Here is a 10,124-nt window from a genome sequence, read left to right on the forward strand (position 1 = left end):
GGATCAAAGAACTCCAACTGATTAAGCATTCCTTATAGGGTTATGCATGCATATACAAGCATGCATGCACACATACACATAAAAGAAAGGGAAAAACACACATTCATGTGGCAAGTAGGGCACACAAAAAGCAAACCACACAAGAAAAGTAACCAAAACAAAGTAAAAAGGGGCCTAATTTTTTTTTTATTATTTTTTAGGATTTCTCTCAATTTTTATTTATTTTTGAAATTCTTTATTTTTTTAAAAAAGGTTTTTGGCCCTTTAAATAAAAAAAACTTTGAGAATTTTTTACTGATTTTTTCTATTTTTTTTTTTAAAAAAATTTCTACAATTTTCTTAATTTTTTGAATGAAAAATGAACTAAAAAAGAATTTAAAATTTTTTTTATATAAAAAAAGGATGGAGCGGTTTATGTATCTTTTTATTTATTTATTTTGTTCTCTCTCTCTCTCTCTCTCTCTCTCTCTCTCTACCACAACCAACCACTACCATGGCCACCACCCTCTACATGGCCTCCAAGATAATCCCTTCTACTCTCTCTCTCTCTCTCTCTCTCTCTCTCTCTCTCTCTCTCTCTCTCTCACAACTCTCTCTCCGAATCTCCCTTCTCTTTCTTCTTCTCTTCAGATCTCTTTTTCTCTTATTTGGTTAAGTTAATGGATTAGGCTTAGGTTTTGGGGTCCAATTGACCTGGGTCATGGATGGGCCTAAGGTTTAGCTTTCTGTTAGGTTTTGGGCTTTGGTTTAGTTGGGGCCTAGGCTTTGGGCTTTGACTTAAGTTGGGTTTAAGTTTGAATTGGTTGGGTTAGGGCTTAAAATGTGTTTAATTAGTTGGGTCGTGGTCTTGGGTTAGATTTAGGATTTGGGCTGGGTGATTAGGCTAGGTTTAATTTTTAGAGATTAGACTAGGTTTAGGCTGAATCAAGTTAGGTTGGGCTCCGTTAGGATTTAGGTTAGGGTTGGGTTTAGGTTAATTTGGGCTTAGGTAACTGGGTAATTGGGCTCAGGTAAAGGGGTAGGTTAGGATTTGAATTGGTAGGGGTCCAGGGTAAATGAGTAAATTGACCCAAGTCAAGGTTGACCTAGATTGGGTTCGAGTTAGGTTAAGTTGACTCAGGTCAAGTTGACCCGAATCAATGGGTTAGTTTGACTTGGATCCTAGTCAAGTTGACTTTGGTATTTGGGTTGGTTTTAGGATTCTCGAGTCAAAATTTTGGGTCTTGACCTGGGTCTGTTTGGGATTTTTGTAAGGTTTTAGCAAGGATTTTTTGTCAAATTTGTGAATTCTATTTGGGGTACCTTGGGATCAAATTTTGAGTTTGAATGATTTGAATTAGGGTTTTGGTGTTCTCACCAAGGGATTATGAAACATGGTTGGGAAATTCTAGGTTTTGGTTTTTGATTCTGGTTGGGGCACTTTGGGTTTAAGGTAGCTTTAAGTTGAGGCTTCCTTGCCTATTTTTATTTTATGGGCTTCGCGACTGAGGCAATCATAGGTCTCAAAAATTCAATTAAATGCATGTGAGGTAGTATTTAAATAGGTAATTGAAAACACATTTTATATTAAATATCAACTCTAATTTTGCAAATTAAACATGGCTCACCTTAAAATTTTGCAATGCAATTTGTTGCGACGTCCTCGATGCAGAGTGGAAACACCACCAAGTGTCGTGTTGCCCCCGGGTACACGAACTGAAAAAGGTGGATTTTTAAAATAATTTTTTTGTGGAAAACATAGTGTATGAAGTCGCCACTAACCTTTTAATATGGTTTGAACACTTGATTACTACCTTGTTATGAATAGAATTGGTCTGCGCTACTAGAGTTAGGCTCGGAAGTTCAGTTACGCGAGGGGAAGGTATTAGCACCCCATACGCGCCCGTTCTTATGAACGGTACCAAATTAATTGAAAATTATCCTATAAATTAAACTTAATAAGCCTTCAAAATTACTCCCTTTCAGAAAGTGTAAAGAAATGCCCAAAATGAATACCATATAGATATTCCTTCAAAATCGGAGCATATCATACTTTGAAAAGCTCAATGCCTCCCATTGCAATCATTGGGATCGGAAAATCAAGAAAATAGTTAGAAAAATACACTCTCGCAACTTTTGAAATCTTATAGGAATTTTTGAAGTATGAAAAATAATATTCTAGAAGGTTTGGGAATTCATTCAGGATTAAAAGAGTGTCAAAAATGATCTTCAGCCTCAAAAATATTTTTTCTTGATTTTTCTTTCATTTTTTGAATTTTTTTATAATTTTCATGAATTCTTGAAATAACAAAAAGACAATTAAGGCAAAATCATGAAAATCGAGACCAATTTTTTTTTTTTTTTGAATTTTCTGATTTTTTTTTTTTTTTGTATTTTCCCGGATTTTTGTATGTTCAAAACAAATTTTAGTCCAAGAATATTTTTGTGAAATTTTGTATTATTTGTTTTTTTTTTTTTTTGTGATTTTTAACATAAAAATTATTTTAAGATGAAAGGCACTAGAAACTGGCTTAGAAACATTTTTAGAAATTTCCTCAATTTTTACTTTTTTTATTTTTTTGAAATTTTCTTTAATTTTCATGATTTTTATGGATTTTTAAATGAATTATCTAAACATTTATAATTAAAAAAAGAGAACACAGGTGCAAGCCAATTCAGGGGTGAACCGGTCAAACATTGACCGATCGTGGAGGGAACCGGTTTAAGATTTGGTCAGGACCAAACCAGTTTATGGAGGAACCGGTGGGTTAGCTGGTGAGTAATTAATATGTTTTTGAGCCATAGAGCGCTTAAAAGTTCTAGTGTGAGATGACAAAAGATGACTCTGTTTTCTAGAGCACGACTTTTCATGCATCCACTTGACAAGCATACCAAAACATCCTGGCAGGAAGCTTGATAAATGGTCTTTGATATTCCAAGCCTTCCAAAATGAGAGACACGAAATCCCAAAACTTCATTAACTCAAGATTAGTTATGAGAAATGCCTTCCCAGCCGCAAAAACCATCATGGAACAAAGAGCTTCTTATGTATGAAGAAGAAGAACACCATCACCGATCACCGTGCATGTCCCAGTCAGAGCTAAAACAAACAGACATCTCTGCAACACCCTATGTGTCTCTAACATAGACTTTAATCTCGACCCAAAACATGTTAGGTCTGAACCAAAACTATTGCCATCCTTCTTGTACTTGGAGAGCTCCTCATCCGCAACCTGGCAGTTTGGGTGATGAGTTGACTCTGGCGTGTTGGCAGAGCAAGGAATAGAGACAAGAGTGTCACCATTTTTCCATGCACAAGTGGCATCACTAGAGGTATGTGTGAGAGAGTGGATGGTGGAAGGGCATGAAGCCGTGCGTGAGGTGTGCAGGTAGTGTGTATTTTAGTGTGTGTATGAGTTTGTGTGCAGGTGTGTGTGAGTGAGTGCATGAGGTGCATGAGTGAGTATGTGCATGAAGTGTGTGCAAGTGACCCCTTTTACAACCAAACCGTGAGCATCAGTCAACTTGGAGAACACCCTAAAATCTCATCACCATGATGAGTGTTGGTCCGGATATGCGTCTAGAGGGGGTGAAAAGACATTTTTCGCGGATATGCAAGATTTTCTGCAATCACACAATGTTTTTGGCAAGAACAAGAGTATTATATCGCAGTGTATAAATCAAGCAAATGGTAATGGAAAAGCAACACAAGAGAGAAAGGAGGAGAGACACTTAACACAGCGATATTATCGTGGTTCAACACCGCGCCAACGTCCATGCCTTGAGACCAACTCAAGGATTCCCAAAAATCCACTATATGATCCTCCTTCCGGCAGAGAAGCCTACACAATCAGCTGCTCACAAAGAGCTCTTATAATGGTGCTCACGTAGAGACACCTTACAATGGCTCACAAAGAACCTTACAATACTAGTAGTTGGAAGAGAGGTAGATACAATCTTAAATGCTCCTCTTGAGTTGAGTATCACAATGTAATCCTCACACAATTTCCTCTTTTTCAATGGAGTGTAAACAAAAGCAAGAGCAAGAGGGCAAGTGGTTGCACAATGAAACCCTAAAGTAAATGCACAATGAATGTTTTCAACAATTAGTGAGCTTCACTACTTTGAAGTTAATGCAAAAGACCTATTTTAAACACCAAAGGGGGGAGCTTAGCACTAGAGAGCCATTGGGCATTTATTGATATGAGACAAGAAGAAAACTAGTCGTTCTGCCGCATTAAATGAAGCCTGCAGCTCCATGTTCGTCGACGAGCCCTTTAGCTTATTCGTCAACGAAGCTCTGTGTTCATCGACGAGTCACTGATTCTGAATTTTGGTAGATCTCGGTTTCTTTTCGTTGATGAGTACCCTATGTACATCGACAAAATGTGTGCAAATTTCATCGTCGAATCCCCTATATTTATCAACGAAGGTGCTTTGAACTTTTTGGTGTTCTCAGTATCTTCTCGTCGACGAGTACCTTGTGTACGTCAACGAGGGCCTGTGTTATTCTTGTTGACGAGACCTTGTGTTTGTTGACGGGACCCCTTTTACTTTTTTAAAAATTCATTTCAACCAAGTTTATGTTGAAGTAAAAAAGGTCCTTATCTATATTTTAGAAATGATCTTTGATCTATTTCAAGATGTCTTAGGTTTAATAAAATATTTTTGAGGGTTTTAGACATCTTGTGCATTTTTACTTGACTTGTTATATATGTGGAATTGTGCCTGTGTTCTAGTGATATGTATGTGATTTGCCCATTTCTTACTTGTTCTTTTGAGTCACACCATACACAAAGGATTACAAAAACAATCTCTCTAACTCTCACACTCAACTGAGAACATGTGCTTGCTATGTAGGATCCATGAATGCTTTGGTTTGAGTGGCTGAGTTCTAGTCATGTCATATGTTGCTTTTGGCTGGTTTGAAACTTGCTTGCTTTGGAGCTGTTCTGTGCAACTGAGCTGGACTAGAGAAAAAAGTCCATAACCTTAAAGAACTGCTAATGGGTTGTTGTCATCAAAACACAGTTTGAATGAAAGACCCTTAACCACTTGGTCTAACATTCTCCTCCTTTTTGTTGATGACAATCCATTAGTGTTCTTTTTGAAAATATGCTCCCCTTTACTATATGTAAATGTTTGGATTTTAAACAGTTCCTCCCCCTTAATGTATGCATTATTTAAACAGAGATTCAATTAAATTTTCTGCAGCATGTCGTCTATAAATAATGCATTTTCCATTATTTTTTTAAACTTGCATGAAACCTATGCTTGACAGTTCAGTATATCAACATTTCAGTATTCTACGCAAGTATTCAAACATTTCAGTTCTTTGCATTCAACGTAAGTTCATTCATAATTCATGTTCATCAATCAAAATATATGCAAAGTAATCACTACATCAATCACAAGTACATGCTGAGTTATCACTAGGACTAATACTATCTTATCGATAAACTACTACATCCGAAACTATAACATTTGAAGGCCTATATGCTGAGTTTCCTAGACAGTTTTTTCAGTCAACTCATCTAAGTTAACTAACTCAGATTTCTTCTAATCTATCTCTGTGACATCTAGCACTACAGTTGACCTATCCTTGTACATAACCTTTTCATTAAAGGTCACATTTCTACTTCTAATGATTTTCCTGTTTTGTTAATTCCAAAATCGATAGCCAAATTTCTTATCACCGTAGCCAATGAAATAACATATTTTGGACTTTGCATCAAGTTTACTACAAGCATCAGAATTAATATGAACATAAGAAACACAACCAAAAACTTTTAAGTGAGAAAACTTTATCTCTTTATTGCTCCAAACCTCTTCAGGAAGTCTGAACTCCATGAGAACTGAAGGTCCTCAGTTTATTAGGTAAGCTGCAGTACTAACAGCATCAGCTCAGAAAGTTTTTAGTAATCTAGTATGCAACCTCATACTCCTAGCACACTCATTGAGAGTCCTATTTTTGCGCTCAACCACACCATTTTGTTGTGGTGTCCTAGGAATGGTCTTTTCCATTCCGATTCCATGTGCAACACAATACTCTCTGAACCCTCCATCTATGTACTCTTCTCCATTATCTAACCTCAAACACTTTACTTTCAAACATGTCTTTGTTTCAACCATAGCCTTCCACTTCTTAAAAGTTTCAAATATATCATATTTATTTTTCAGAAAATAAACTCATACCTTTCTGATTGAGTCATCAATGAAAGTAAGTTAGTTCCTTGAACCTCCAAGGGATGCAACAGGAGAAGGCCCACACAAATCTGTGTATACTAACTCTAACTTTTCAGCCTTCGGTGTCCTGCCAAATTTCAAGAAACTCACCCTTTTTTGCTTTCTTAAGATGCAGCTTTCACATAATTCAATATCAACGAATTTCAATTATGGTAGTTTCCCTTTTGACAGCAGCATCTTCATCCCTTTCTCACTCATGTGACCAAGTCTGCGGTGTCATAAGCTGGTATCAGTACTTGCTTTAGCAACTGCAATTGTATCTCTTAGACTTGAGGTTATGTATAGAGTACCAAATTTCTTTCCACAAGTTAATACTATAGCTCCCTTTGTAACCACCTTCCAAGTGCCACCAGCAAACAGAATAGCATGCCCTTCATCATCAAGATGTCTGACAGAAATCAGATTCCTTCTCAAGTCAAGAATATGTCGTACCTTCTCCAGTAACCAAAAAGACCCATTGGGCAACGACATCCGAACGTTTCCCATACCCACAACATCCAAGGTTGTACCATCAGCCAAATACACCTTACCAAAATCTCTTGCTACATAGTTCTGTATGATTTCATGGTGTGAAGTGGTATGAAACGAAGATCCTGAGTCCAAAACCCAATCATCAAGTGGTTTGTCTACTTCAAGAAGTAATGTATCCTGTACCTGTTCTGATACAAGCATTAGCAGAGTCATCCTCATTCTTTTTCTTAAGACTTTTGCATTGTCTCCTAAAGTGACCCATTTTCCCATAGTTCCAGCATTATCCTTTTTTGCCATATTTAAATTTACTTCTGTTTCGATTATAATTTCTGAATTTTGATCTGCCCCGATCTGAATTTCGGTCATTACCTCTACCTCTTGTCTCAAGGTTTAAGGTAGAACCAAATCCAAAGGTTTCACCCGTATCTCTTCTGCGAATCTCCTCAACCAAAATTAAATCTCTCATTGTACTTCAGTTTTTTTTTTTTTCCAGTAGAGTTGCTTACTACCATCCCCATTGCCTCCCAATTGTTTGGCAATGAAGCCAAAACAATCGATGCATGAATCTCATCATCAAAATCAATTTCCACAGACGATAATTGATTTGTGATAGTATTATACTCATTCAAATGTTGTGCTACTGATGCATTCTCTACCATCTTCAAATTAAACAATTTCTTCATCACATGTACCTTGTTATTTGTTGACGATTTTTCATACATACCATACAAAGCCTTCATTAAACCTGCTGTAATCTTCTCCTTCACAACATTATGTGTAACAGACCTAGACAGAGTTAATTTTATAACTCCTAATACCTGTCTGTTAAGGAGAGTCTATTCCTCGTCCTTCATAGTAACATGTTTTTCTCCTAGAAGCGGCAAATGTAACTTCTTCCCATAGAGATAATCTTCGATCTGCATCCTCTAGAATCCAAAGTTTGTGCCATTAAACTTTTCTATTCCAGATGTCTTTCCTGCTTCCTCTGTCATTGCTCCCACTCGAACCTAATCCTAGGCTCTAATACCAATTGTTGGGAATTAACAACAAATTTCCGAAACATGTAAGAAACTAAATAGAGAAAGAATACACACCAAAGAAAAATCACTCGCACAAGACAGTTTTTACGTGGTTCGGTAATTTTGTCTACGTCCACGGAGTTGCAGGGATTTCACTATTATCAGGAAGAAAAATACAGAGAATGTAGAGGTACAATACTCTCTCTCTCTCGCTCTCTCGTGAAGTGTGACCGCTTGACCTAATCACCCAAAAACAATCATTTTACATGCTGCGCACAGGGTTCCGAATGTGTAGTTTGGGCCTTATGGCCCAATCCTTCGCTCCATGGACTAAGCCTTAGGATGGAAATCTCTCATTAAAGAAAAGTCGGGTCATCATTCAGATCGAACACAACTAGGCTCCACAAAAACCCAACATTAATGAAATTAGGGTGGAAGTGAGTTTTAAGAGCCTTCCCTATAAATCAAATGCAACCTTGAATGACTCTTAGGTATCTCAATGGCCTCTTATCCTATATTCGCGATACGTTTTGAATTTTGAATTTGTGTGGATTTACAAAAGATATAATACAAAGTTATATTAAATTTTTTCCAAAATCACCTATATCAAATCCAAAAGCTGAAATTCATATTTCTAAATGCAGCATTAAGGTCTTTGGGAGTTTAAATTTTAATCTTAAATTTAAATTTGTTTGTACAAAATACAGTACAAAATTATATTGAATTTGATTAGAACCCATTCAAACTCAAGTTCACAGTCTGAAATCTATGTTACGAAACAGTGCCTCTAACTTAGTTCAATATAATTCCAACACGTAGATTATCACAATTTATATGTTCAATTTTGTAACTCAATTCTATTTTTGCAGCACTTTGCTTGGGAGTGTGAGCAGCTATTGTGTTCAGAATGCCAAATGCCCTGTTCTCGTGGTTAAGAAACCCCTCTAAGACATCTTACCTTAGTTTGAATCCTTAATTAATTAATTAAACTATGCCAAGCACCTCCATGTTTGTATTATTCATTTGGTCGAACTTATTTCCACTTGCTGTAAATTATTAGAAGTTGATAATTATATATTTAGCATGCACAAATTTTGCTCTTTCATTTCCTTTTAATTGCCATTTATAAGGCTTCGTTAATTTTAAATGTACAAAACACTTGGAAAAGAAATATATTTTTCATGTTTGGTTATATAAAAAAAAAAAAAAGTATACTTAATTGCTTTTAGGCATCAATAATACTTAATGTCGCAACTCCTCAGATGGCCTATCTCTAAACAGGCAGGGGAATGAACCTTTGGATCTCTTCAACTAAATGGCAAACTCGATAATATATGGAGTTTGGTGTAATATATGAGATTGAAAATGGGTAATTTATAAATCAACGAATCCACCACTAACCTATTTATTACAATGAACCTTCGGATTGCTTTGACTAAATGCCAAACTCGATAATATATGAAGTCTGGTGTAATATATGAGATTGAGAAATAGGTAATTTATGAATCAACGAAATCACCACTAACCTATTTATTATAGGTGTGGTTATAACACTTACTTAATATACCATTAGTTTATTGGTCTCTAAATTACATCTAGGTCCCAAGGAAATCTGTGATCCATAGTCTGCGTCATGAGGTTCGGATTTGGGAGTACGATTATGCAAATGAAAGGTGTTAGCACTGCTTCACGCCCATCCATTGGGTGATACTTGATTATTTAAAGATTACCTTCAAAATTACTGATCAAGATTTTAATTGTTCTATTTATTCAATTACCTACCATTTAAATATTCAATAGTCCCACATAAGATAGAGGCTATCCTCACCTTGGGATCTTCAAAAGTGTGTAAAAGACATGACTCTTAATGATCCATTTCAAGATTATTTAACATTTTTTCTTATTTTAAAAGGTGTTCATTACTTGATCTTTAACTTTTGGGAGGACCTGCATAAGACAATCTCCAATCTTTAGTCTTTAAAGGCATGCGAAGACATAACCTTCAAAAACCAGAGGAAAATTCCTTGAGGTTTTTATTCAATAGCATGTAGACACAAACATGGAAAAGACATATAAACAAGAAAAAAATACAGCATTTACACAATACAATATTAATATTCAGGAAAAAATGACATGCAAGGTGTGCTCCATGATTCAAAGAGTTTAATAGAACCACTAATGAAAAGATTTAAAGTGATTATGCTAAAATCTCGCCCTTAGGAGATAATTGAGGATCAAAGAACCCCAACTGATTAAGCATTCCTTTTAGAGTTATGCATGCATATACAAGCATGCATGCACACATACACAAAAAAAGAAAGGGAAAAACACATTCATGTGGCAAGTAGGGCACACAAAAAGCAAACCACACAAGAAAAGTAACCAAAACAAAGTAAAAAAGGGCCTAAA

The sequence above is a fragment of the Malania oleifera genome, chromosome 4 (genome assembly GCF_029873635.1).
Source record: "Malania oleifera isolate guangnan ecotype guangnan chromosome 4, ASM2987363v1, whole genome shotgun sequence".
Taxonomy (NCBI): domain Eukaryota; kingdom Viridiplantae; phylum Streptophyta; class Magnoliopsida; order Santalales; family Ximeniaceae; genus Malania; species Malania oleifera.